At 48.0% G+C, this 25,042-nt stretch overlaps 1 protein-coding gene across 4 annotated transcripts in view; it reads left to right on the forward strand.

Moving 5' to 3' along the window:
* The window catches only part of gng12a (guanine nucleotide binding protein (G protein), gamma 12a), a 59,041-nt gene that overhangs the window by 19,415 nt on the left and 14,584 nt on the right, over positions 1-25,042 (forward strand). The window contains exon 1 of one of the 4 annotated variants that reach the window (XM_064341818.1): positions 19,465-21,126. The exons of 2 other annotated variants lie outside the window; for them this stretch is intronic. The gene's annotated coding sequence lies outside the window, so the exon portion shown is untranslated. Of the gene's footprint in view, positions 1-19,464; positions 21,127-23,694; positions 24,310-25,042 lie in introns of those variants that run through there. One more of the 4 variants, XM_064341819.1, reaches the window with a different exon arrangement.

The following is a 25,042-nucleotide window of genomic DNA, read 5'->3' on the forward strand; positions in this document are numbered from 1 at the left end:
CCGTATGACGTTGAATAATCGCTGTAATAGGCCTACTCACCATGCTGTCTATGTTTTAAACATGAATAACAAGGGCAGCGCTGCTAAACGGGGAACAGAAAAACATTCGAAGAGCCGCGCTGCCTGACTTCTGAAACATTTGGAAAAATACAGGAAAGAGAAATATTTGGACTTTGCCTGCGTTCGTCCACGGTTTATGACCCGCTTTGTTCACGGCCGTTTCAGCTGGATGGCCCTCGCTCCTGTCTCGGTGCAGTTTTCCTGCCCGTTGCCTAGCAATCTGTAAACCGTGCGTGAGAGCTCGGGCTCTTATCTGAGTGCTGACCATGAGTTGTGCCTTTAATACTTAAAATCGTAATGCGTTTGAATCAGAGGATTATTTAAGAAGCTTGAATCTGTTTCAGATCCAGTGTCGATCTTGTCCGGTCTTAATAAGAAAGGTTAGCTTTTGTCAGCGTCAACTGTTTCCCTGCTCTGGGTTAGTGTTCCTAATAGTACTTCTCAGAAGAGCCCAATTCAGTCAGTGATAAACAAGTTCTGAGGTTGTATCTTCAGTAAAATACGAAAAATTGAGTGTATTCCGTTAAATCCATTGATTGGATGTTGTTGGTTAATAGTTCTGTAATATTTAGTGATCCATTTATAAAAAATTGCTTCTTACTGATCATGCACAACTTCTTGTCGATTCATAAACACAAGGCCGGGTAGTCTTTTGATCGAAATATTGTTTGTTTTTATTAAAATAAAAATCAAACCTGAGATCTGGTAACTGTATCTCCTGTTTTCTCATTAGACTAAAGTGGACTGAAATAACCAATAACATATAGCAAGCGACTCTGACAGATCCTTCACCTGAGGCTCCAACATCCCATAAACCAAGGAATGCAGTTAGAGCCGACTGGGTGAATGCTGTGAGAGTGAATTTCTTGATTTTACAGAGTTACTAATTCTGCCTTTATCACCTTCTAGCCATGCATGTAATTGTAGGCAGTTTGACTGGAACTTGAGGTTTATTTAATGAATTTTCCCTCCATGACCTCCCTAATTTTGACCACCAACGCTGTTTTGCGTCCGCTAACACACCCCCTGCGTTTGGGTGTGTAATTCTCAGATGAGCACTTTCCTTTTTTTTTGGGGGGGGGGGGAGGTGAATTTTTAGTGAACTGCAGTGGAATCAGATCCATGTTTGAATGAAAGTGCATTGACTGCAGAGTTGGGAGGAAGCCAGCGGTGGATGGATGGGGGGGGGATGGGGGGGGGGGCGCATCTGAACCCCAGGTCATTATCTGAGTGCTTGTTGTGGTGGGTGTGGGGGTGGGGGGTGAGGCAGGAACTGTATCTGACTTTCCAACCTCCATTGCATTAACACCGAGAGGATTAATCAATACAGAGCTTTTTAACTTACTGATCACCTTCAGAACTGATAGCAGTCCAACGTCTCCTAAGCACTAGCTACAGTGAATAAATTACTGTGACTGACTCTCGTGACCTCAGAACTGGCCGTGTTTTAATTCTGTTCTGCCCTCTCAGCTTAAGTGTGTCTTTGCCACGAGGTCGAAAGGACATCTTTGATTTTGGAACAATTTCCCATTTAATATTTTAACAAAATGATGAACATGCAAAAACCATCTGAGGGACAATAACAGAGCAGGTGACCTCTAGTTTGATATGCACTTCTGTACGTCGCTTTGGATAAAAGCGTCTGCTAAATAAATGTGTTGTAATGTAATGTAAATCAGTTGTACCCGATCAGTAAGGTTGATGACAAAGTGGACAGACGGCTCAATGAGAAGTTAGCTTGTGTGACTTTGCTGAGAGCTTTTGCGAGGATATCTTGTCAAAGAGGAAATTCTGCTTTTGCAGCCATGTACACACAAGTCCCTTTAACTCACACCACCCTCAGCTATGAAAACATCAGCGAAGGCAAATATGGACCTGTTGGGCACTTAACTGTTTTTTGTGTTATTTACATTTCGCAGGTGAAATAATATTTGCTTTCTTTATCTTTTACGTTCAACGCTACCTGTCAGACTGTCCCACTCTAAGTCAAATGTGTCATCTCACTCAGTGGACCTCCAAATGCTTTTGCATCATTTATAATAACAATACTCCTGTCCCCTGCTACAGTAAGTTTACATGAACACCAGTATGGACATGGAAAAAATGACTAATGCACTCAAAACATTGAGTCACTTAAAAAAAAAAAAAAAAGTGTTGCAATAAACATATTGTCATGTGTACAATGTGTGCAATACTGACACTCCAGACTTGCAACATTTCGTATACAAAAAGGTTAGGCCAACATCAGTGCAAACCCAAAAATCAACTGTAACACAATCAAATGAGCTGGTGTCAAAACAAAAAGGAACTGTGCAATGAACATGTTGTGCCCTACTGAAAAGGAAACGTTACCCAGAAATGCTCTTTTTTTTCTTTTCCACCTCTTCACGTTTTAGGAAGTGCTCTTGCAATCGAGAATCTTAAACCGGCCCTCGTCCCTCACGTTAAACGGGTTTAAATGAGGTCTTCGGGCTATTTGTGCCACGCGAAATGATTTGCTTCATTCCAAGCTGTTTTGGAATGGCTGAAAGGCAGAATTTGGGAATTTTTCGGGAAAGCGCCATCCTGCTCCGGTGGCCAGGGTATCTGGCACAGGAAGCTCTCTCCCGGGCCTGGTCTTCACCCAGCCGAAGGACTCGAGTTCCCCCGGCGGCTCGGGTTTCCACCGGACAGCTCCTGCGTCGGCCATTCGTTGTGTAAATATTTAGCTTTGTTGGATTCCCAGTGGCAGACTTTCACGTATTGATTGTGTTGGCTGCGGCCATCGATCATTGCCCGTGATTAAAAAAACAAAAGGAAGCAATTGGCAGGAAGCGGTGCCCCAGTTAATACATTAACCCAGTCTCCCTGCGATGGCCAGTGGGTGGAAAGAGAAATGGACTGGGGAAGACATTCCAGGACGCACAGTGTCATTCAGAATCTTGATGAAGATGTTTGAAATGGCTGACCAACTGGCCTGACAGGAATGTAAAGAGGACATGGGAAAGTATGAATGGTTTCCCAGTGAAGTGTTAAAACTTAAATTTAAGTGGGGAATCCTCAAACATTAATTAAGCTGTGGTCATTTTTACAGTGGTCTGCTTGACAGTGGGTTACAAATATCTCCCTCCATTTTTTAGTTGGTACAACATTTGTGTATGTTTGTATACACATACACCCACACGCAGACCATGCACAGTTGGCAATGAAGTGTGATGTTATGCTTCCCCCTACTGGAAGGATACAGATCTGCAGTGGGAGAATTTCACCCCCTCTTCCTGGATAATTATTACTAATGCCTTTTTGGCACGGGTTGCCGCAAAACTCTTATTCGCTGACTTAATCTTATCAGGCTGCAGAATAAATCTCAAGGCAATTCAAGCTGCTCAAAATCAGTTGGCTGCTATTTTGTATGTTACCAGGTTTACCATATTTTACCATTTCAATGCCCAAGAAAGACACTGTGGTGTGCTTGGCAACAGAAAGCCCCTCTCTGTATAAGCCTCGGCTTCCAGTCTGCCTGCTTGCTACTGCATTGTTTTCTCACTGTGCTGTCATATATTAGATTGTGCCATTTGCGATGTTTGTCATCTTGTCTCATATTTACATGCCTGCTTAAAGACATGCTGCCACCCACTTATTGGAGAGCAGCATCCTGTGTTTGTGTGGGCTTGTGTCTCTGTTTGTGTCTCCCAGCTGTTGGGTCTCCTTTGGGTCTCCTGTCTGTGGGGAATAGGTTTGCCACCAGTGTCTTATGACTGTGGTAGGCGCTACCTCCAGATCTTGACCTGGTTAGAGTATATGATGTGATGATGTGAATTTATAATCCAGGAGACGGCCCACGCCAGATGAACTACATATTAACATCAAAGACGAACCAGTTAAACAGGTGACAGAAGTTAAATATTTAGGTCTTATACTGGATCCCCAACTGAAATTTGACAAGCAGTTAAAAAATTGAGTAGAACTGTAAAAGTCAATTTGTACTCATTTAGACTAATCAGAAACTGTTTGCCATTTGACACTGCAAAGTTGTGCATGCACTCTATGATTTTTTCACATTTTAGTTATTGTGTTGCCTCTTGGTCGCAAGCATGCCCCTCGGTTATCAAACCATTAGAAAGGCTCTATAATCGTGCAATAAATATATTAGACAAAAAGCCGATAAGATTTCACCATTGTCATGTTCTAAAAAAACTACACGTTTTAAGTTTTGATAACTTTGTTAAGTTTGCCAATGCCAAACTTACTTTTAAATGCCTATATGATATGGCTCCAACATGTCTTAGTGACATGGTGAAATCTTTGCAGGATTCTGGTCTCACCACTAGGGGCGCAACTGTGGGGAATTGTAACGTTCCATATCGAAAAACTTCTGGCCAGACAGCCTTTTCTGTTAAAGGAGTTAGCATCTGGAATTCTTTACCTGTCCACTTTAAAACCGACCATAACTTTGAGAATTTTAAGTATAAACTGAAGCAATTTTTAAAATGCACCCAGTCGTGTAATCATATGTGATTATGAATTGCTAGGTTTTTATTAAATTTTATGATATCTTTACTCAATTTTAATGTATTTTATAATGCCCTAGTAGTTTATTGTATGTGTTTTATGATTATATGATTTTGTGCTGTATGTATGTGTTTGAAATGCCCAGCTAGGGACAAGCATCGGAAATTAGCATATGCTATAAATGCTGTGATACATTGCATTGGTTATTGTTTGTCAATACGCTATGTTTAAATGCATCTGTCCCTATCAAATAAACATTAAATAAATATTTTATATTTCTTGCTACGTTAGTAAGCAGGAAATGCTTTTTATGGTTTATGTAAAGGATCTGCACCTGTCTTGTTGAGCAGGGAACACCTTCAATTACAGTGGCTTACCCTTGTTACAGCAGATCAGATTACATTCCAGCCCAAAATGATCAATTATTTATTATAGGGTGTCCTCCTCGTGTAAAATTTATTAGCTACACCAGACAATCGTGAGCTTATACTTGAGCCATACTTTATATCATAGTTATGGAACAATTGGTGAACGATTCTCAGCACTAAGTTAGCAAAGGATTTGATAATTTCCTCTGGTTCTTCGTGGTTTTGTCAGGTTTTGATTCGCTGGTTACATTTTCTTTCGTATTGTGTGCAAGTTAACAAATGCCTTGAATTGTGATTGGAACTATACAATAATCTACTGTTCACGCACAACGCTGATTCGTAGAAGCACTGATTCCACGACCTCAGCGTGTTTCAACGGGTGTATCAGGCGTGATGACGGTTAAAATGATTTTAAACTGCTGTTATATGCCGGACTAAAAGTGCTGCGCTCATTCTTTCCTGTCAGATGATGGCGCTCCGTGCTTGAATGCAATTCTACTTTGCATTGCCTTGACTTGAGTTTTGCCGGTAGCTTGCCTGCTCGGGAGCTTTCTGGAATCGTTCAATTAATGTAGCCTTTGAAAGACACTTTTCATTTCGTCATCGTCAGAATGAATTGTGAAACTTGGCTTGAAGAAACCCGGTACCACCTCTTATGTGATATATATGTATTTAAATATATTTTAAATTCATTTTTATTGTGTATTTTATTTTATTACCGTGCATAATGCATCGCTTTTTAGTTGTTTCAACAGTATCAACAGTCACACAGTTACGGGCAAAGTAACCATACGTAATACGTAACTCATATAGAGTTGGACAGTGCTCAGACCTGCTGCGTCGTAGGAGGATGAATAGACGATATTTTCCGACTGGTGACTTCCTTTGCATTTATTACCCATTTCTCTCTCTATCCACCCGGTGTCGCTGTTCTGTAAATTCTGTGCAGTTTGCCGCCGAACTCCGCAGAACTCCTTACTACGCGTTTGAATGAGAGACTTGTTAGCCTACCTCGAAAAAGCGCCATGACAGCTATTTAAATTAGTTTTGTTCTCTTAATTGAATAAGCTAACTGAATGAGCTATAGGCTCATTTGTTTCAGGCCCACTAAGTCACAAAAAATATATTCCGCTTTCATTCAAACTCTGCAGATGTCTGCCGCCTGACCTGTTACACAAAGAAGCGACCTTGTATTCTAATTCCCACTTTCGCAGCCTCTGATGGATGGCATCCAGTGTATGACAGTGCAGAATGGAGCGGTGCCAGGCGCTTTCGTTGCCAAAAGGTTTCTCGTCGGAGCACAGGTGCTCGCTCTTTGCCCTCTTGTCACCGGTAAATTACCCATGCCCAGCTGCCTATTGTTCACCCCTTACCCTGTAATTGCCCTGGAAGTGTGAGTAAGACTTAACCATCGCCCGGGCAGGCCTCACAGGTGTCGAACAATGGCTCTTTCTCCCCGTCAAACAGGTGTCCCAGACGCAGCCTAAAGCCGATGCTGCTTTTTTTGCTGCCGTGCACCGGAGAGAGCGTCCATTAAGGCTCCTGACTGTCAAAAGCATCAGGGGAGCAGTGAAACAGCCATTGTGCTGCTTCTGAACAACGTGCCAGCAAAAGGGCTGTTTGTGCATCTTTGAGTTTGACCTTCAACGTCGGACAGCCCTTAATTAGTGCTGTCTGTGCGTGAGCTTAGGGATAGGAGAGCTTCAGTGAGCTGTCAGTCGCACTTGTTTTGAACCATTTCAGATTATTTTCTGCAGTGTAATGACTGGTTCTTATGAGTGCGATAGCTCTGGCCATTTTGGTTGACAGGAATCCTCACTCTCCAATCACTGCCTGACCTCATTTCAAAACTGAAAATGTTTCAGAAAAATATACTGATAAACGTAGTCACAAAATAAAGCTATAGGTACCCTGTGCGTGTGCATGTCTTTATTCATGGTGTAGCCTAAGAGCACGCTTCCCATTCCTTTGTTACGGGAACCTATTTTCCTGACCCTGTGTGATGTCGCTAAGGACAAAGTGTAACTCTGAAGGCTCGTTTCGGCTCATTTTGTTGACCGGCAGGTCAGGGGCGGGGTTGACGGGTTTGAAAGGAGGCGTGGCTACCTGTCAGATCTGTCATCGAATCTGCTTTTCGTTTCAGCATGTGCCAGCTGCGAGGGTTTTCCCCCTCTGGGTCCCCGTTTTCCCCGATCCATTTTAACGTGCAGGGAAGGTTTCTCATCTCTTAGTTTTGAGCGGCTAGGCGTGGCAGGAGGAAGTGATCTCCGCAGCGTCGCTGGTAACTGTCAAAGAGAGATTATCTGTGTCGGCTGCGGCAGGGGGCTGGGGGCTGTTGGTAGGTGTGGGGGGCTGGGGGCTGGGGGTGGCGGTGGGGCGCAGGGGGGCTGGGGGGACTAGATGGGTGGGGGGCTCCGTATCCCTGCTCGGAAAGGCGAGCCGCTGCCGTTTGGGAGCCTCTGACTTCAGACGGCTTCCAGCGGCCCTGTGCTGTCACACACAGGGGGATTGTGGGAAGCCGTGGGCTGCTTCTTCTTTGGATACGTCCCCTATGTTCCCCCCTTTCTCTTCTGCTGGGAAGAGCACCTGGGGTGTGTGTGTGTGTGTGGGAGAGAGAGAGTGAGGGGAGAGCTTTACAGAAACTTGGCCCCCCACCAAAACTGTGCCCCCCCCCTCCCCTTCCAATCCCCACAGCTCTCATGCCTTTTGTTTCAGTCTCCTTTGTGGTGAGAATTGAGCCAGCAGCTGGCTGAGACAGATACAGGACCAGTGTGTGCTGCCACAGCCAGCTCATTCACACACCGCACACACACTCACACTGTCTAATGCCCCATTCACGCTCTGCACAGGTGAGCCATGCGTGCTGTCATGCTACGCCATGCGTGCTGCACTTCCTGGTGGGGTGTGCGGTTAGAAACAGGATTCCGCCTGAGGGAACAGCGGTAGTGTCAAACCTGGGAAAGACCCCACACTCTGTGGACCCATGGAGTGCATTGCTGTCCACTACCCCCCTCTGTCCCTCCTTCTTCTTCATGGTCATTGACTCAGCATTTTCAGGTCTGCAGCACACTTTTAATCATATAAGTCGTGGAGTTTGCAGTGTTGGTTTATTAAGTCGTGGAGTTTGCAGTGCTGGTTTAAGTCGTGGAGTTTGCAGTGCTGGTTTATTAAGTCATGGAGTTTGCAGTGCTGGTTTATTAAGTCGTGGAGTTTGCAGTGCTGGTTTATTAAGTCGTGGAGTTTGCAGTGCTGGTTTATTAGTCTGGTGTTTGCAGTGCTGGTTTATTAAGTCGTGGAGTTTGCAGTGCTGGTTAGTTAAGTCGTGGAGTTTGCAGTGCTGGTTTAGTCGTGGAGTTGCAGTGCTGGTTTATTAAGTCGATGGGTTTGCAGTGCTGGTTTAAGTCGGGAGTTTTGCAGTGCTGGTTATTAAGTCAGTGGACTTTGCAGTGCGGTTATAAGTCATGGAGTTTGCAGTGCTGGTTTATTAAGTCGTGAGCTTTGCAGTGCTGGTTTATTAAGTCATGGAGTTTGCAGTGCTGGTTTATTAAGTCGTGGTTTGCAGTGCTGGTTTATTAAGTCTGGAGTTTGCAGTGCTGGTTTATTAAGTGTGGAGTTTGCAGTGCTGGTTTATTAAGTCGTGGAGTTTGCAGTGCTGGTTTATTAAGTATGGAGTTTGCAGTGCTGGTTTATTAAGTCGTGGAGTTTGCAGTGCTGGTTTATTAAGTCAGTGGAGTTTGCAGTGCTGGTTTATTAAGTCGTGGAGTTTGCAGTGCTGGTTTATTAAGTCGTGGAGTTTGCAGTGCTGGTTTATTAAGTCGTGGAGTTTGCAGTGCTGGTTTATTAAGTCGTGGAGTTTGCAGTGCTGGTTTATTAAGTCGTGGAGTTTGCAGTGCTGGTTTATTAAGTCGTGGAGTTTGCAGTGCTGGTTTATTAAGTCGTGGAGTTTGCAGTGCTGGTTTAAGTCGTGGAGTTGCAGTGCTGGTTTATTAAGTCGTGGAGTTTGCAGTGCTGGTTTAATAAGTCGTGGAGTTTGCAGTGCTGGTTTATTAAGTCGTGGTTTCAGCCGTGCACTGAACCAGGGCACGATCACGAGTCCTCAGCGCTGTGTCTGTGCAGGCGAGCTGGGGGGCTGGGGCGGGGGGGCGGGGTGGATTTTGACAGCGAGGCGGCCATTCAGGAAGTGACCCCTGTCCGACCCCGCGGCTCATGTTCCTTCGGACGCGCGACGCAGACGGACGGGAAGCGGATTAGAGCAGATCCTCGGACGCTCAGACCGCGACGGGGCTTCAGGCGCCAGACGCCGGGCTGATGGAGTGCCCGGATCCAGAGGACAGGGTACGCGGCGTCCCCCCCTGCTCAAACAGAAAGGAACTGGCAGTGAAAAGAGGAGCTTTTCTCCTAAATCTGTGCTCTGATGACTCAGGACAGAGCCGGCCCAGGCCTCCCTGGCCCTGCCGCTGTTGCTGATATAATGCGGGTGGATGCGCTTCCCTTTGTCCTGCATTGTGCGTCCCGTTGAGTGAGAGTATCAGCTGAGTGAATGTAATGCAGTCTGATGAGACTGTTTCACATGGGCGTCAGTTCAGTCTTTTGAAACTGCTTTTTTGTCCTGAGTGTTTGTACGTGCTTAACAACCTTCCCTGAAGCATTCCCATACATTACTACTGCAGAGTATACAGTGTATACACCATGTGCAGTGTGTGTGTGTGTCTGTGAGTGTGTCTGTGTGTGTGTATCTGTGTGTGCGTGCATGCATTTTAATCACTGTGCATTTAACTGCTCTCTAATAAAGCATACAAGCCCTCCTTAGGGCCTAGTTCTGGAAAGTTGTCAGTTACAACAGCTGTAACAGCTCTGCCTCTGTTCAGTCATGTTGCAAGTTGCACATGATTTTTTTAGTTTTTTTTTAATTGTTGTTCTTGTCACTCCCTGATCAAGTTTGCTTGGATATTTTGGTACTTTTTCAATGATGTCATTGCATAGCTGACTCCACTCTAAATTATGCTGTCATGGGCATAAACGTGCCAACACGGACAGGTGCATCCTACAAATATAACAAGACAGAAATACCTAGAAACTTTCTTCACAAGGTCACTGTGCATTGGTTAAAATATTCTATTGTGCAGTTAGTGGCCATTATCAGAATCCGAAGTCGCGGTTCTATGCATGAATGCAATCTTCAGGCCTATTTTGATTGACCAGTACACAGGAGATGAGCAGTGTGGTGTAGTGGTCAGAGCACTGTCCCCGGGGGAATTTGGGCATCCCTGCTGCTGTCCTGTTGTCTGGGGTACATCACCCGAACTGTCCCGGTGTTGAACCCCCGCTCCCCTCAGTGGAAGAGTCCAGGTGCGTTTCTCGATCTTTTCGAGGTCGCGGGGGAAAGGGACGCGTAGACCTGGCCGTTTACCCGGTGCTAACTCCGCCCCGCGGCCGGCGCGGCGCGGCTCAGCGGTCGTCCTCCGGGCGGCGCGGGAAGAGGACGGGAACAGCCTGCTGGGTTTATTCACCTGGATCCGACACCCCCTGACCTACTTTACCCCCCGCTCAAACAAGTAGGTCAGTCTGCATTACTGCCCACTGCGCCTCTCCTGCTGCGCCTCTGCCTCTCCGCGTTTCCCCCGTGTTTCAAATCAGAGTTTAAATCACCGCACTTTAGAACGCAGATTTTTCTCATTATAGTAATATAATAATAACAATATAGGCTAGTCTTTATTTATGTAGGGTTCACAGCAAGAATACAATGAAGGAGAAGAGTCGTTCTAAAATGGATGCTTTAAATGTAGGGCAGGCGCTTCACGCTGGAGAGAATTAAAGGGACGGCAGGAAAGCTGGCCTGTTTAATAGGGACTTTTCGGGAGGTGTGACCCGACCCCTACCTCTGCAGCCGCCTGGCTTCTGCGTGGGTGTGAGGTCGTCCATATTTCGGCAGGACCACAGCGTCCCGAGGGGGGACTGCCAAATTTGTCTGAGGGCTACAGGGGGCGAGCGGTCTCCGCCTTGCAGGCAGCGGAGAGGAATTTGGGACATCGTGGGTTTCCATGTGGGCTGTTGCTACGTTACATTACTGGCATTTAGCAGACGCTCTCATCCAGAGCATTTTAAAATAATGTTTTATTACATAGTATCCATTTATACAGCATGTGGAGCCATTTAGCCCGAAGCACCTTGCACAGGGTTCAAACAGCCTATCGATGTCTAGCTGGGAATCGAACCTGCAACCTTCAGATTCCAAGCCTGGTGCCTTATTGCACTACAGTGCAGTGCTGCCTTGCCGCCGGTGGAACATCCGTGTTCTGGCCCCTCGATGGCTGTCACATGCCGGGCCGCTGAGGTCAGCCAGGAGGCGGGGGCCGTCGTTTCCGGGCTGCGGTGGGGGGGGGGGCAGGGGCGCCGGGGGCCGGCTCCTACGGCGGCTGGCTGTGAGAGAGGTGTGGGGCTGTGGAAAACGCCGAGCCGCCGCGGTCTTCATGCGGCGCCCGCGAGGAGCTCTTTCCAGCCGCCGCGCGCCTCGCATTCCTGGCGCCCTTCGCATATTTCCGCCCCCCTCACACCCCCCACCCCCCCTCACACCCCCCACCCCCTCCTCTGAAACCGGCAGACCCCAAAACGTCCTGCTGACTGAGCGCTCGGATCAGGCCCCACACGGGCTATTTTTAAAACGTGCGCCCTTCTTTCAAGGCATTTCTCTCCATCCCGACCGTGACCGTGACCGTGACCGTGTGGGAGAGGCTGAGGGAAAGCTCTGTGAAATCCTCTCCCCAGGGCGGGTCCAGGGCCTGTTTTAATGCTTCAGACACAAGCGTTTTTCTGCGTTTGGAGTAAACTTCATGCAAGACTTTTTCCTGTAAAAAAAAAAAAAGAAACCCTATCCTCAGCCTCCTCTTGCTTTCCCTCACTTCCTGTTCGTGTGTCTGCCTCTGTATGTATGTTTCGGTGTCTTCGTGCATGTGTGTGTGCCTGCGTGCATGTGTGTGTGCCTGCGTGCATGTGTGCGTGCATGCATGCATGTGTGTGTGCAGTTTGCAAATGCATGTGTGTGTTTGTCTCTGTATGTGTGTTTCTGTGTGTGCGTGTGTTTCTTTGTGCACAAGTATTTCTCTGTGTGCGAGTGTGTGTGTTTGTGTGTGTGTGTGTATGTATGTACGTGTGTGTGTTTGTGTTCTTGTATGTTGATTCAGTGACCTGGTTGTGTAAGTGGCTGTGCTCATTTCATTTTAAATGTCTGTTCTCTCTGGCACTGTCCCCTATTGTTGCAGCCCTAACTGGCAGGACGTCAGTGGGAGCTTACAATAGCAGAGAAAAAATGCAGAAGCTCGCATTGACGTCGCTTGCACTTTTACTCTGAACCCCGGTCTGGCCAAACAGGATGTAGCCTCCGTGGAGAGAAAGGGGGCGTGGGAACACCGCGAGAGGAGGCGGTACTGCGGCTGCGCCTTGCACCCTGAAACGTGGGCACTCCAGCAGACCCGGTTGGGGCGTTGACACATGATGCATGATGTGGGACGGTGTGATCACGGAGTGATCACCGCGCGACGTTGCACTGTCAGACCTCCCTTTCTTTCCTCGTCATCGTGTGACTTCATAAACACTCACCTTCTCAGTCCCCCTAAAAAGATAAAGAGCAGAGATTGGACCAGAAGATCATGGCAAAACGCCGCAAATTGTCCGGGTTCCCAGACGACACCGGCCGGGGTGAAAGTGACCCAGTCGCGATGTTTTGCTCACGTGGCGCAGATCAGACATGTCTTATGAACATGTAAACATGGAAAGAAGCGCATGGGACACGGCTGCGGCGGCACGGTTGTTTAGTTTCGGTAAACGGTAACCGAACCCCTGTGTACACATGCCGGTTGTTTCAAGTGTAAACCATGTTGACACAGGCGCCGGATATGGGTCGCTTCAAAAAGTGAATGTGCATGTATACAGGTGGTCAAAAAGTAGGATGTAGGCAAAAGGTCAGAACTGGGCATTAAGACCTGTTGTGTAAATGTAGCCATAAATAGTCCTTGGCTCCACCTGAACCCCGCCCCCCCCCCCCCCCCTCCCCCTCCCCCAACCCTTGAGTTGTGTGCTGGGAGGATGAGTCCCAGGTACAGCATCACACTTTGACAAAGTTTGTGTGACCCACACCCCGCATTCCCTCTCTGCAGCCTGCGCAGAGAGGCCCGGGCTGCTTCAAAAGAGCAGTTGCTCTGCCCTATAACACGCTACAGAGCAGGCCCAGCTAGGAGACACTGTGTCTCCATGCCCAATAATATCCTACAGTACAGGCATGGGCGTGGCCTAGCTCGCACACGCGGTGCCTTCACCCAGTAACACCCTGAAGCACCGGTGTGGGTGTGGCCTAGTTATGACTTCCAGGAGACACCGAGCCTTTACCCAGTAACACCCTGACGCGTGGGTGTGGCCTAGTTATGGCTTCCAAGAGACACCGTGTCTTTACCCAATAATACCCTGAAGCACATTTATGGGTGTGGCCCGAGCTAGGAGACACTGTGCTCCTCCGATGTTCCCCATCACCTCGTAAAATACAATAACAATGTTATATCTGATCTCTGGCTGCAGTGTTCGAGCGTGCCCTCGTGTGCCCTGTCACTGGTCATTAGGGGGAGCATGGCATGCAGACGGAGGCACCGGGCTGGTCATGTGACTGGACTGCTGTCCTGCTTGCACTCTGTGCCCTGGGTTGACCTCAGCCTCTCTTACTCCCCTGTGGGATGTGCTTCACCTGTTTCACGGTTCTCCTTTGTGTTGTTGTCTTCCCAGAATGCTTTGCACTGTGCTAAAATGTCACTGGCATGATACAGAGTGGTTCTCCACCACACCGTCTGAGCCTAGGGCCCATTTAATGAGCACACATATTTTCCATAACCCACCCCTTATTTAAAATGTAGAAAAAATATGGAATTAATATGCAGACTAACAGTCAAAGCAACTGTTTGTGCAGTGCACTTATCTAGTGCAGCTTTTAGTTTGATGGTGTGCACATAAACAGAAAGAACATGATGTAAGTTATCCCAAATTTATTTTGAGACTCGCCTCAGCCACTCTCCTGAGCCACAGTTTGGGTGCAATGAGTGTACAGGTCTAAGCTGCTGACTCATGCTGAGGTTTATGGGATTTGTAGTCATGGGGTAATACACAGAGTTTTCCTTGAAAGGAGACCGAGTGACATTCCTAACCCCGGCCTTCACTATCACGGAGAATTGCATTATTCATCGTGATTTTGTTTTACCTCTTTGCTAATCCACGAGCGTGCAACATTCTTTCATTAATAAAACTTGAAAAGTGAAAAATTGAAGTAAAATGACAAAAATATCTTTAGACATATCCTCGTGTAATGAATGCACCTGCCAGCGTTTATGAGCTGGCGTCTCACTTTAATTCCAGTTGGTATTGAACCATCCATACATCATCATCGTTTTTAGACGCGGAAGGGACTCTTTTCATTCCTCTGTGCCTTATCCTGAACAGCTGCATTAATCATGGTATTGGGTCCTCTCTGCTTCACACCTCCCAGGCAAGAAGACGTAAATACTGCCCCATGAAGGCCCTGTTAGGCAACTACACTCTCTACATGTGGAAACCTTTGTGTTCGTCACAAAGCAAAGAAAAACCTGGTTGCACCTGAAGCTACATAAATGATTTTGAAAGCATGAAAAATATTCCATGTTGAACATTTCTTTGCTATGGTTTAATATGGTCTCAGAATGCAATAATTTACAATGTGGGATTTTCATTGTGAAAAGTTATTAGTCCATTGCTTGCTAATGTGCAGTTGTGTGCATGTGGCTGTAAGATTTTTCTAGGCTCTGGTGCACATTGATATAAATGTTTGAACTGTTTCTTTGCAGGGACAAAATGTTTTTTTTTTTTTTGCACGAGATGGCAACCACTGTGCAAACCAAATCATCAACCTGAATAACTTCATTTATGCATTTCTGACTTCTACGCACTGCATGGGGAGGGCTGAATTTGCATATGAATTCATCATCTGTCCTGAATCTGCTATCATATGTACAGAGCGTTTCTGGGAAATAGTTTTTTTTTTTTTTTAAACACCATTGAAGGGTGGGGTTGTTTCTGTGTTATTGTGTTTTTCCTGAACGACTTCCCGATACCTTTTGACTTGCGCTGGCTTTGTTCCGTGTGCAGGCAGGTATTGGAAGTATCCGCTGAGCATGTGTCCCGTCGCTTTCCCTCTTCAAAGTCTTTGTCTTTGTTTTACAAGAAATCGCGAGTGTTTGTGAAAAAAGGACCGGAACGTGACCCCGAGCTCCGCTTTACACACGTGGCTTTGTGCCATTGGATTTATCGCATCAAATGAATTCCATATGGGCTTGCGCTGTACCTGCCAGGCCAGCGTTAGCCTTGAATGACCCTGTTCATGGGAATGCGATGTGAAACATGACAACTGTAGCAATGCGTACCTCACCCACCTTAGCCAATGTGTGGTGAGCGTTCTGCTGCAAAATGGCTGCCGTGCATCACCCAGGTGGGTGCTGCACATTGGTGGTGGGTGAGGTGAGTTCCCGCTCATCACCATAAAGCACTTTGAGTGTTCGGAAAAAGTGCTATATAAATGCAATGATTCATTCATTCATTCATTCATTCATTTATTCATAGTAATGCAGTGTGGCACAGTGTAGTAATGCAGTATGGCACAGTGAGTAATCAGTTGGCACAGCACTGCTCACAAGTAAAGGATGGTAATGCAGAACAGGTAGAAATAGCAGCGTGAGGGAATGCAGGCAGCAGTCAAGTCATAATGCAGTTATAATGCTCAGTAATGCAGTAGGCCAGTTATTGCAGAGGGCACGTGAGTACATAGCCAAACAGCACGTGAAGGTAAGATGGCTACGTGAGACCGTCAGAATAGAGGCGGTGAGGGGAGCAGCAGCCGGTGTGTAGTGATTAATAATGCCAGAAATGCTAGCAGCCTTTACTTTAGGCCGCTTGTTGGCAACTCAACAGCACAGTGGAGTACTGGCTTGCGTGCTGACGCGAAAACTCCTGAAAGGAGGCGGAGGGTGGGCGCATTCCCGTGGTGTGCTCACAGCGTGAATTAACAACTGAAAACACAGAGACGACAGAGCGACCTAGGCACAGCACTTGTGCGATGGGTTGGGAACGCTCTTGCCGCAAGACTCGCTGAGAGGAAAGGTCCCCGCCGACCGACCGCCGCATGACTCGTCTTCCCACTCGCCAGCTCTCTCTCTCCTCTCTGTCTCCTCTCCTCTTTCTCTCTTCTCCTCTCTCTCTCTTCTCTCTCTCTCTCTCTCTCTCTCTCTCTCTCTCTCTCTGTCTCTCTCTCTCTCGCTGCTCTCTCTCTCTCTCCCCCCCCTCTCTCTCTCTCTCTCTCATATTGCAGCGCTGGAGTGCAAACACACGCCTGCTCAGCACTTTTCTTTTTCTTTTTCTGCGCAATCTTTCCCATAATCTGCAGCGCGGGGCAGCCGTTAGAGGAGTCATGGGAAACTTTTCTTTTTTTTGCTGTTCCGACTGTCCCCGTTTCAGGGGGATGCTGGCCCTGGTTACAGACTGATTATGGGTTTTTTTTTGTTATGCAAGAAGGCTATTGTTACATTGTTAGAAGATATAGGTTAAAGGTGTGCTAAAAGATTATGCCCCCGATTCCCTCGTGGGTCCCTCGGGCGTACACACACACACACACACACACACACACTCTGTCTCTCGGAAACTACACGCCTGGGAGGTCTGGGAGAGCTTCTCTCCCTGTCCCATCGTTTGTGTGAAAGATCGCGGGCAGCTATGATTACCGTGGCGTCTGGTTATTTTTGTTTCACAATATTCCGGCTGCAGGGGCTGTTTATGGATTTCCTGTCCGATTCGTCGCCCCCGCTGTGCTAAAGCCGGCCCCCGCTGGCGGCCCCCGGGGGGGTGGGGGGGGCATTGGGGGTGGTTAACAAACACGACCGGTGGTACATGTGACAGCCACAGCTGCACTTTTGTTTTCCAATAAGGAACTGTTTTATTTTCGGTTTACTGAAAAACCCTAGTTAGCATTCCAGCGCAGCGGAACAGGGCGGAGCCCACCGGGACCTTTGACTCTCGACAAATCACATGTAATCAGATGAGCGATAGGTCGCGCGCGGCTGAGCTGGACTTGTTTAAAATTTTTAAAAGGAAGACTTTGTGTGCAAAAGGGGCTCTGGGAGAACAACGACCCATCGGGGGGGGCAGAGGGGGGGTTTGTGTGTGAAATGCATGTGCGCGTTTCGGTGCGGGACATGAATAGCGGTATTATTGGCCCTGGGGGGGGGGGGCTGACTGGTGGGGAGCGCGGGCAGGCCACACAATGGCTGAGAGGCTGATAATGCTGGTGCTGCACATTCTGCACGTGTGCCCTGCAGACCGGCTCGCCAGGGGCCAACCTGCCTGCCGCAGCCCTCCCTCTCTCTTTCCATTTCTCTTTCCCTCTGTCTCTCTCCTCTCTCTCTCTTTCCTTTTCTCTTTCTCTTCCCCTCTCTCTCTCCCTCCCTCTCTCTCTTTCCTTCTCTCTTTCTCTTTCCCTCTCCCCAAACAGGGTGCTTTTGAAACAAATGCATTCATATGGGGGGGGTTCCAGCTTAGTCGACCCCCCCCCCAGGTCTTTCTCTCTTTCTCTCTCTCTGAGACAAACAAACACCAACAAACATGGTGTTTGTTTTCCAAGGGTGAGAGCTGGACTCAGGCTGAACTCACAGGGCGGTGAGCTGCTTGAGTTAACCCTGCTCCATCTCGGGCGGCGGAGGTGCATCCTGCGTCTCCTTGGCCGTTGGTGGCCGTCCACGGCCGAGGTCCCAGGCCCTGGACCGGCCTTCCCAGCCAGGTGTGCCTCGTAGGTCTGAAAGGCTCATGCAACTCACGGTAAGGCCAGAGCTCTGTGCTAGTGCTGTTTCTGGTCTAGGAAAAAACCAATGTGCTTCAAAAGCAGTTCTCTGTTACGTTACACGGCTGTGAACGTGAAAGGCTCGGTGTTGAGAACCGCACGTTTACGAGACCTGGGATCGTCAGTGCGCACAGTGCACGTCTGTGGGAGTCCGCTGCAAGCCGACGGGGGACGGCTGCAGGCCCCGGTGGGGGAACATGCAAATCTCTCCGTTCTGCTGGGCTGTGGAGTGCAGAAGCCTCCTGGCCACGTTTTGCATGACACTGAAATGGGTCCTGCAGTGATTTCAGTAGCTTTTCTTTCTTCACAGAGGGGGGGGGTGGGGGGGGGTTTGAATGAATCCCGGGAAGGTGTGCTACCCGACAGGTTTAGCTACCGATCTCAGCCGGTGCAGCGGCTCAGTCAGGTGGCTTCCAGTCAGACGCTGAGCTCCTGACTGCCGGGAAATGCCTGAGCTGAGAGCAGAGAGTCACTCCTCCTTCTACAGCCCCCTCCTCCCCCTCCTCCTCCCCCCCCCCCCGCCGTGCTACAGAGTCCGCTCTGCTCCCCGCCTGCTCTGCATTCTGGGCCATAACTCCGGGACAGTCCAAGGATCGTGCAGTGGGGGGAAGAATTTCCTGTGAGTGAGGTCATCTCCGCAACCACCCCCCCCCCTTTTTTTGCTCTTTGGTCTGTGGTGATGTCATCACCCTGGGCAGCAAGCAGTCAGGTGATGTGGACCGGGTGCCTGTCTGCATGCACAGGAATGCCTTATATGGGCGTGCATAAGGCTTTCTGGTGATTTCATCATCCAGGCCAACGCTGGGCTGCAAAAACATGTGGAATGCTGATGATGCTGATGCTGTGGTCACATCGTCCTTCAGCTCCGTTTCCCCCCAGCTCGTCGGTAATTACAGGCGAGATCATCTTTCCCTGCCTCCGCAGTTAGGGTCCCGCCTTCCCACTGCTGCTGAACTTTTTTCTTTTTTCTTGTGTTGAAATGTTTGCGGTAGGCTTCGGATAAACGCGCGCAGCCACCGTATAAACCGGCGGCTTCCTGCCGCGTTCCTGGAGGTAGGCCGTCCTGCAGGTTTTCAGTTCAACCCTAACTTGGCGCACCTGATTCTACTAATTAGCAGCTCGGTGAGATCCCCAGCTGCTGCATGAGGCCTGCTTTGTTAGGGCTGGAGCGGAAACCTACAGGACGGTAGACCCCCCAGTACAGGGTCGGGGACTGCCGGTTATGAACCCTGCATTTACTGCAGAACTGGACGGCGGCGGCGGCGGCGGCGACACGGCGCCTGCTGTGCGGCGAAGGCCGACCCCCCGGCGGCGACACGGTGGCGTAACCCGGCCCTGGTCCGGACCGAAAGCGGAAACCTCGGGCGCGTCTGTGCGGCCGAGCGCAGGAGTAACCGCAGGAGCCGCTGACCCAGTTTCGTCAGATCTCTGATGTGCGGCGAAGCGCTGCCCCGCTGTCACTCACCGACAGACTGCGGGCTCTTAAGTGCCGCCCCCTTCCGAGTCCAGCAGAGCTCTCCGATTGGCCCGCAGGTGGGGATGCGGCGTGCCGATAGGCCGGGGACCGGCGGGACCTCGCGGTCTGTCTGCGGCAGTTTCTCAAGCGCTCCGAGCCCTGTGACCTACTTAACGAGCAAATAAAAATGCACTCCAGCGTCTGCTCGCATCCGAGTCGGGTTACGCTCCTTTTCAATCCCGTCAATTTGGGAAATTAAAAGAAATTTAATTTTGCAGTTTAACAAAAAAACAAAAAATCCTCATAGCGTCCTGGACGTTCTTCGTTACATCAGATGAATTTCTTTTCATGCCCTTAATTGGCTGGGCTGAAATGGATTTGACACAAACCCTAATGGACACATGGAATTAAATTGCTTTTAAACCATGGCAACAGGGCTGCCTACACATTGTAGCTAGCGCAGTGCATTTAGGCCTACCGTATGCAGTGTTTTACTTGCTTGGTGTCATGTAGTTTTGTCATTTTCGCCCAGCGGCTCACCTCAAGCCTTTTCCACAACCCACCAGTGGTGCCCGGCCCATAGTTTGGAAACCACTGCTCCCTAATGATAGTGGCTTTGTGCAGTGCATTGTGGGACATCCCTGTTTAAAAATTCAGTCCGCCTCTCTTCCGTGCCAGTTGATTTTCACCATTTGGCACCATTCCTTATACTTCCCAATACTGAAGAAACGTCACCAGTCCGGGCTCCTATGTTTCAATTAAGACTGCAGTACAAGGTCCTCCATGTCTAATGTGTAATCATAGCCCTGTGTCTTAGCATAAGCAGACTCTACAGACTCCACCTTCACCCTGGAAGTCACATTTAACCCTTTGGCAGGGTTCAATTTCCTTAGTCATTTCTGTAGAAAATGAAATGCTATGCAGGATATCTTGGCTGTATGACTTCCTTATTTCACAGAAGTCGTAAAGCTGCATCAACAGCACTACTGTAATTCTTAGGAGTTTGTGGATCTTAAAATGACTTATTTGCAGTAGTTGCCAGAAGTTTCCTGTTTTTCAGTGTTATGGGAGTTGAAGTACTATTTGCTTTTGTGTAAAAATGTGACCCCTTTAAATGCAATGTCTATTTGACTTTACAGATTAAATTATCACTTAGAGCTTGGCTTTGAACTACTTGGTTCCACAGGTAAAGCTTTTGTGTGTTTAAAGAAAATAAAATTAGTAAATATATATCTCTGTATGAAGCGTGTTGTAATTCTCACAGGGCAAATAACAACTCCATATGTAATCATAGGCAGTGTAGTAACTAACCTGTGTCTACAAACTGAGGGAAGAGTCTGTGAGTACTTGCAGAATAATTGGCTAAACCACAGCAAGGCTGGAAGTGCTTCATCTATATGTCTCTTTGTTATCGTTCTTCTGTGTGACAGAAGGGATTATGCGATGCGTGTTTGTGCTCAATTCGGCTTGAAGAGCTTCGTTTGTCAAGAGCTGGGCTCACTCAAGGGTCAATGCCACTCACCTGTGTGTAACTTGTTTTTGCCACAATGCTATTTGCATCACAAAAAGCCGCCCGCTCTCAGTCACAAGCGTTTGAACCCAGCTGCACGGCGCACCACTTCAAATTAACTTAACATACGCCCAAAGTCGAATCTCGCATGCTACGTTTCAGACGAGGAAATCGGTTCCTCATTCGCATGCTATTTTGAAAAATTCTTAACGGTTGTCCCTGCAGCAGAATCTTTCAGACCTTTTACTCCAGGCAATGTTGAGTGACTGGCGGATGCACTAGGCTGGTTTGATTTGGTAATGCAAAACAATTCTTTTTGGAATGTCGCCCTTATTGTTATCGTCAGGTAAAGCATTTTTAAAATAACTTTCCTGTAGAACTAAGGCGCTAAGTTGTGACGTTTCGTGACAATTAAAAGTTGAGAGTTATTTAAAAAGTTGCACATGTGCTGTTAAGCAAATCATAAACTTGTTTATAAATGTAGGGGATCTGCTAAAATGGAAACGGGATCCCTTCCTCATTCAGACCAGTGCATTTAAAAAAATGAATTAGTGGTGTATATTTTGCACCATCGTCTAAACGCTTAACTCTCCGTCAGTGTTAGCTTTCATAAATGACAAAGATTAAGTTTAACGAGTTTAACGTCCCCTCTCATATCACGTTTATCCTGACCCTTTGAAAAAGCCTATAATTGCTCAGCAGTGGCAGCTAAATGGTTGATTTGCATGTGAATGCGCAGCGATGTGTTGGCAGTGCACATTGCTGGACGACGCTCCGGAGGACTGTTGCCCGAGCGACAAACCCCGGCATTATTTGACGACCGGGGGCAGATTAAATCATTCGCTCCACGGCGGGAGAAAAATCATACCAGCGTTTTGTGAGTCAACTGGGGGAGGCGTTGCCGTACTGTGGCGACTCAGCGCTGACTGGGAGAGAAGCTTCGCGGCCGTTTGATGCGGTGGCTGCACGTGGAAACGCTGCTTTGTCAGAGATACGTTCTCAGAAGCGCGAGAATGATCATTTAACGAGCCGTTAATGAGAGCGTAAAATACACTTTTATAGCCGAGCCCCCCACACACATGAAAGTCCGTTTAAAAAGCCCGGCGGACGGTCATTGCACCATGGTTCCTGCGGTCCTATGACGCATGTCGTGATGAAAGGACTGAATTTAAGCGAGCAAGCAAGAAGACTTGCTTTATGTACTCAGGATTAATAAACTGTTGGTCTTAAACTGAATGCAGCTCTTTTGAACCTGCCTTTTTTCTGGGAAAGGGGGAATTTTTGGCCCTACAACTCATCCTTTGATCACACAGCTAAAGTCAACTTGAGCAGCTCACAGCAAGAAATGTCTTGGCCTTTGTATGTTATCTGTAGGCCAGAAGGGATGACTCTTAAGACTCTGTAAAAAAAAAAAAAACATCACACTTCTGTGTGACGCATGGACTGCCACAAGAAAACGGCCTTGTTGCATTCCAAAAGCCTTTATGTACCTCTGAAAGAGGTCTCTCTCACAAGAGGTATTTCTTGGAGGGAAATGGGCTTTTTGTAACCATGAGTTTTCCGGATACTTCTGAAGTGAGTCAAGGGCTAGTCCTGCTGTCTAGGCTGGGGCGTATCGTGTAGTTTTGTTCAGCACAGAAAGCCATCTGTGACAAACCCCCGGTTTAACACGTGCAGGCCTTACTACGAAGAGCAGGAATGACAGAAACTCTGCACATTTATGATGAAGACAAACATTTTGCCAGGACGTGGGAGAAAACTGCCTTGCAATTCTGGTGCCTTTTTAAAAACCCATTCCATGGGTTGCAGAATCAGCCACCACCTGCAATTTCAACTGTAGGGTGGACGGAAAAAATGTAGAAAGATATTCCAGTTTGGCACGAATGTGTTATAAAGACAAGATTAGCAGAGGGGAGGGGAGAATGTTAGATGCATCAGCAGTACAGCAATATTCATATTTGATTTCGAGCTTTACCGGTCAAACGGCAGTTTTTCTAAAGTTACGCCTGAGCAGGAACCTTTCATTTTCTGCCAGAGGAGGATCAGGAATAGTTTTGAACGTCACCTCTTCAGTGTGTGCGTGGCAGCAAGTACTTTGCATACAAGGATGTGCAAAAGCTGTTTGAGGTAGTTTTCCAAAGGAGTGACATTATGACTACTGTCGAGCATAGGAATGCATTTAGTGCTATTCCATCACCCAGGATGAACGTCATACTTCAAAGATTTTATGTGCGTGTATTTGCTGTACATGTGCACACAGAACAAACATGCATCATAACCACAATAGACAAAAGAACGTGCTGCAGTTACACATTTAAATGATGAAGATAGCGGTGTGTGTGTGTGTGTGTGTATGCATGCCCACACGTGTGTGTGTGTGCGTGCTTGCATGTGCATGCAGGTGTGTGTGTGTGTATGTCTGCTTGTTTGAGTGTGCAGTTGCATGTTTGTGTGTGTGTATTTGTTCTTGTATTTGTGTGTTTGCTTGTGTATATGTGTGTGTGTGTGTGTGTGTATGTGTATTTGTGTGTTTGCTTGTGTATGTGTGTGTTGTGCTTGCATGTTGTGTGTGTGTGTGTGTGTGTATCTGCGTGCATATACGTGCACGCATGTGCTCATTTGGTTTTCGTCACCTCCTGTACCCAGGGGACTTATCCAAATGACCCGAGCCGGCTCCTCTGCGGCTTATCGCCGACAGAGCGTGCGCCTCCTCAGGGAGCAGCTCCCAGGCCTCAGTCACGCTCCCCCGGCCCCCCACCCGCCAGGCAGGTCACTGGGCACCGCGCTCTCTCCCCCCTGCAGCAGGAGAGGGGGCTGGAGCCGGCCCTGGCTTCCAAACAGCTTGCTGTGAGCACGTTGCGCAGAACCCCCCCCCCCCCCCCGGGTTCCTGGTAAGGAGAGCACGAGCGCAAGCCAGCCACAGTTGTTGGCCTCTGATAAGACAATGGCATCCAGGAAGGAACTGAAAACAGGACCGGTTGTGTTCTAAACTGAAAAAAATCAACAGGTGTATAATGATTTCTTTTCATGGAAAATGTGTTTGCATTTCTTCCCTGCAAGTTCCTGTTCAGAACACACTGGAGGATTCATTGGAAGTCAAGAGGCTCATAAACAACCCAGTCTTTAGGCTGAATGAGTTCCACAGTGATTACATCTTGAGCTCTACGCTTCTGCTGGTGCCCTTTGACAAGGACGGAATTGTCTTAGAACTCTGTAACTATCTGTTCGCGCTGAACATCGCTGATAAAAAGTTATCCCTTTCAGAAAGGGGAACATCCTTGTCCAAACCCAGTCGTGAAAGAAGTCGAAGCAGGAGTTGTTTAGGAAGGGAGGTGGCTTCAGGTCATTGCATAAATTGGATAGATTAGTGTTTATCACCCCTCTCGCTGTTGTGCTCTGAGGGTTAAGATAAGTTTGTCTTGACGCAGTTATTGTGTCAGAGGCACTAACAGGAATACCAGGTCAACTGCTGGGAGTGATCTTGTTGTGAAACTCAGCACCCGAAAGCAGGAAGCCAGTGCAGTGTGGGGTAAGACCTCCTGTGTTTCTGTGCCCCGTGTGTCTCTAGTGTCCAGCAGGTGTTTCGACTGGCTCCCGACAGTGTCATTCACGGGTGGCAATCACCTGCTGTTGGTTTGTTGCAACTTCTCTTGCCAACTCTGTTTGTCAGTTACAGCGATGACCTGGAGATGACCTGGAGAAGTGCCAACCAGTAAGATATCGGTCAGTGTTTCTCCAGGTCATTGCTGTAAATGATAGACAGAGCCAGCCGCTATGCAGTCATTTAGGGTCACAACCATCCCCGGGCTACACAATTCAAGTTTTTATTTTTTTTTGAACACATTTTAAGGTCATCTGTGGCACAGGAACACGTTCTTGTTTAGGGCCACTGTTCTCTGGAGGTGAGGAATGTGGTCAGCAGTGACTGCAGTTCATGCTTCTGCCTGTTTGGACAGTGATGGGTTAAAAAAAAAAGAAAGTCAAATTTGTTCACACTCAAAAAAGCAACAAAGAGTTCCTCTTTTCTTTTCTTTTTTTTTTAAACAGTTATTAGACGCCGGGCCTTTATCGGTGTGAACGAGCGGTTAGTCATCACGGTTTAAAGCGCGGTTATCGATGCCAGCAGGCCCCACACGGCGCCTCGCTCTCCCTCACGGTCGCGCGACGGGGGGGGGGGGGGATCCTCCCCTTTGTTTCCCCCGCGGCTCCTCACTTTCTCAGCCTCGCCGGCACAAAGGTGCGCCGCCTTCCTCACCTGTCCA

The sequence above is a fragment of the Anguilla rostrata genome, chromosome 6, assembly GCF_018555375.3.
Source record: "Anguilla rostrata isolate EN2019 chromosome 6, ASM1855537v3, whole genome shotgun sequence".
NCBI classification, from domain to species: domain Eukaryota; kingdom Metazoa; phylum Chordata; class Actinopteri; order Anguilliformes; family Anguillidae; genus Anguilla; species Anguilla rostrata.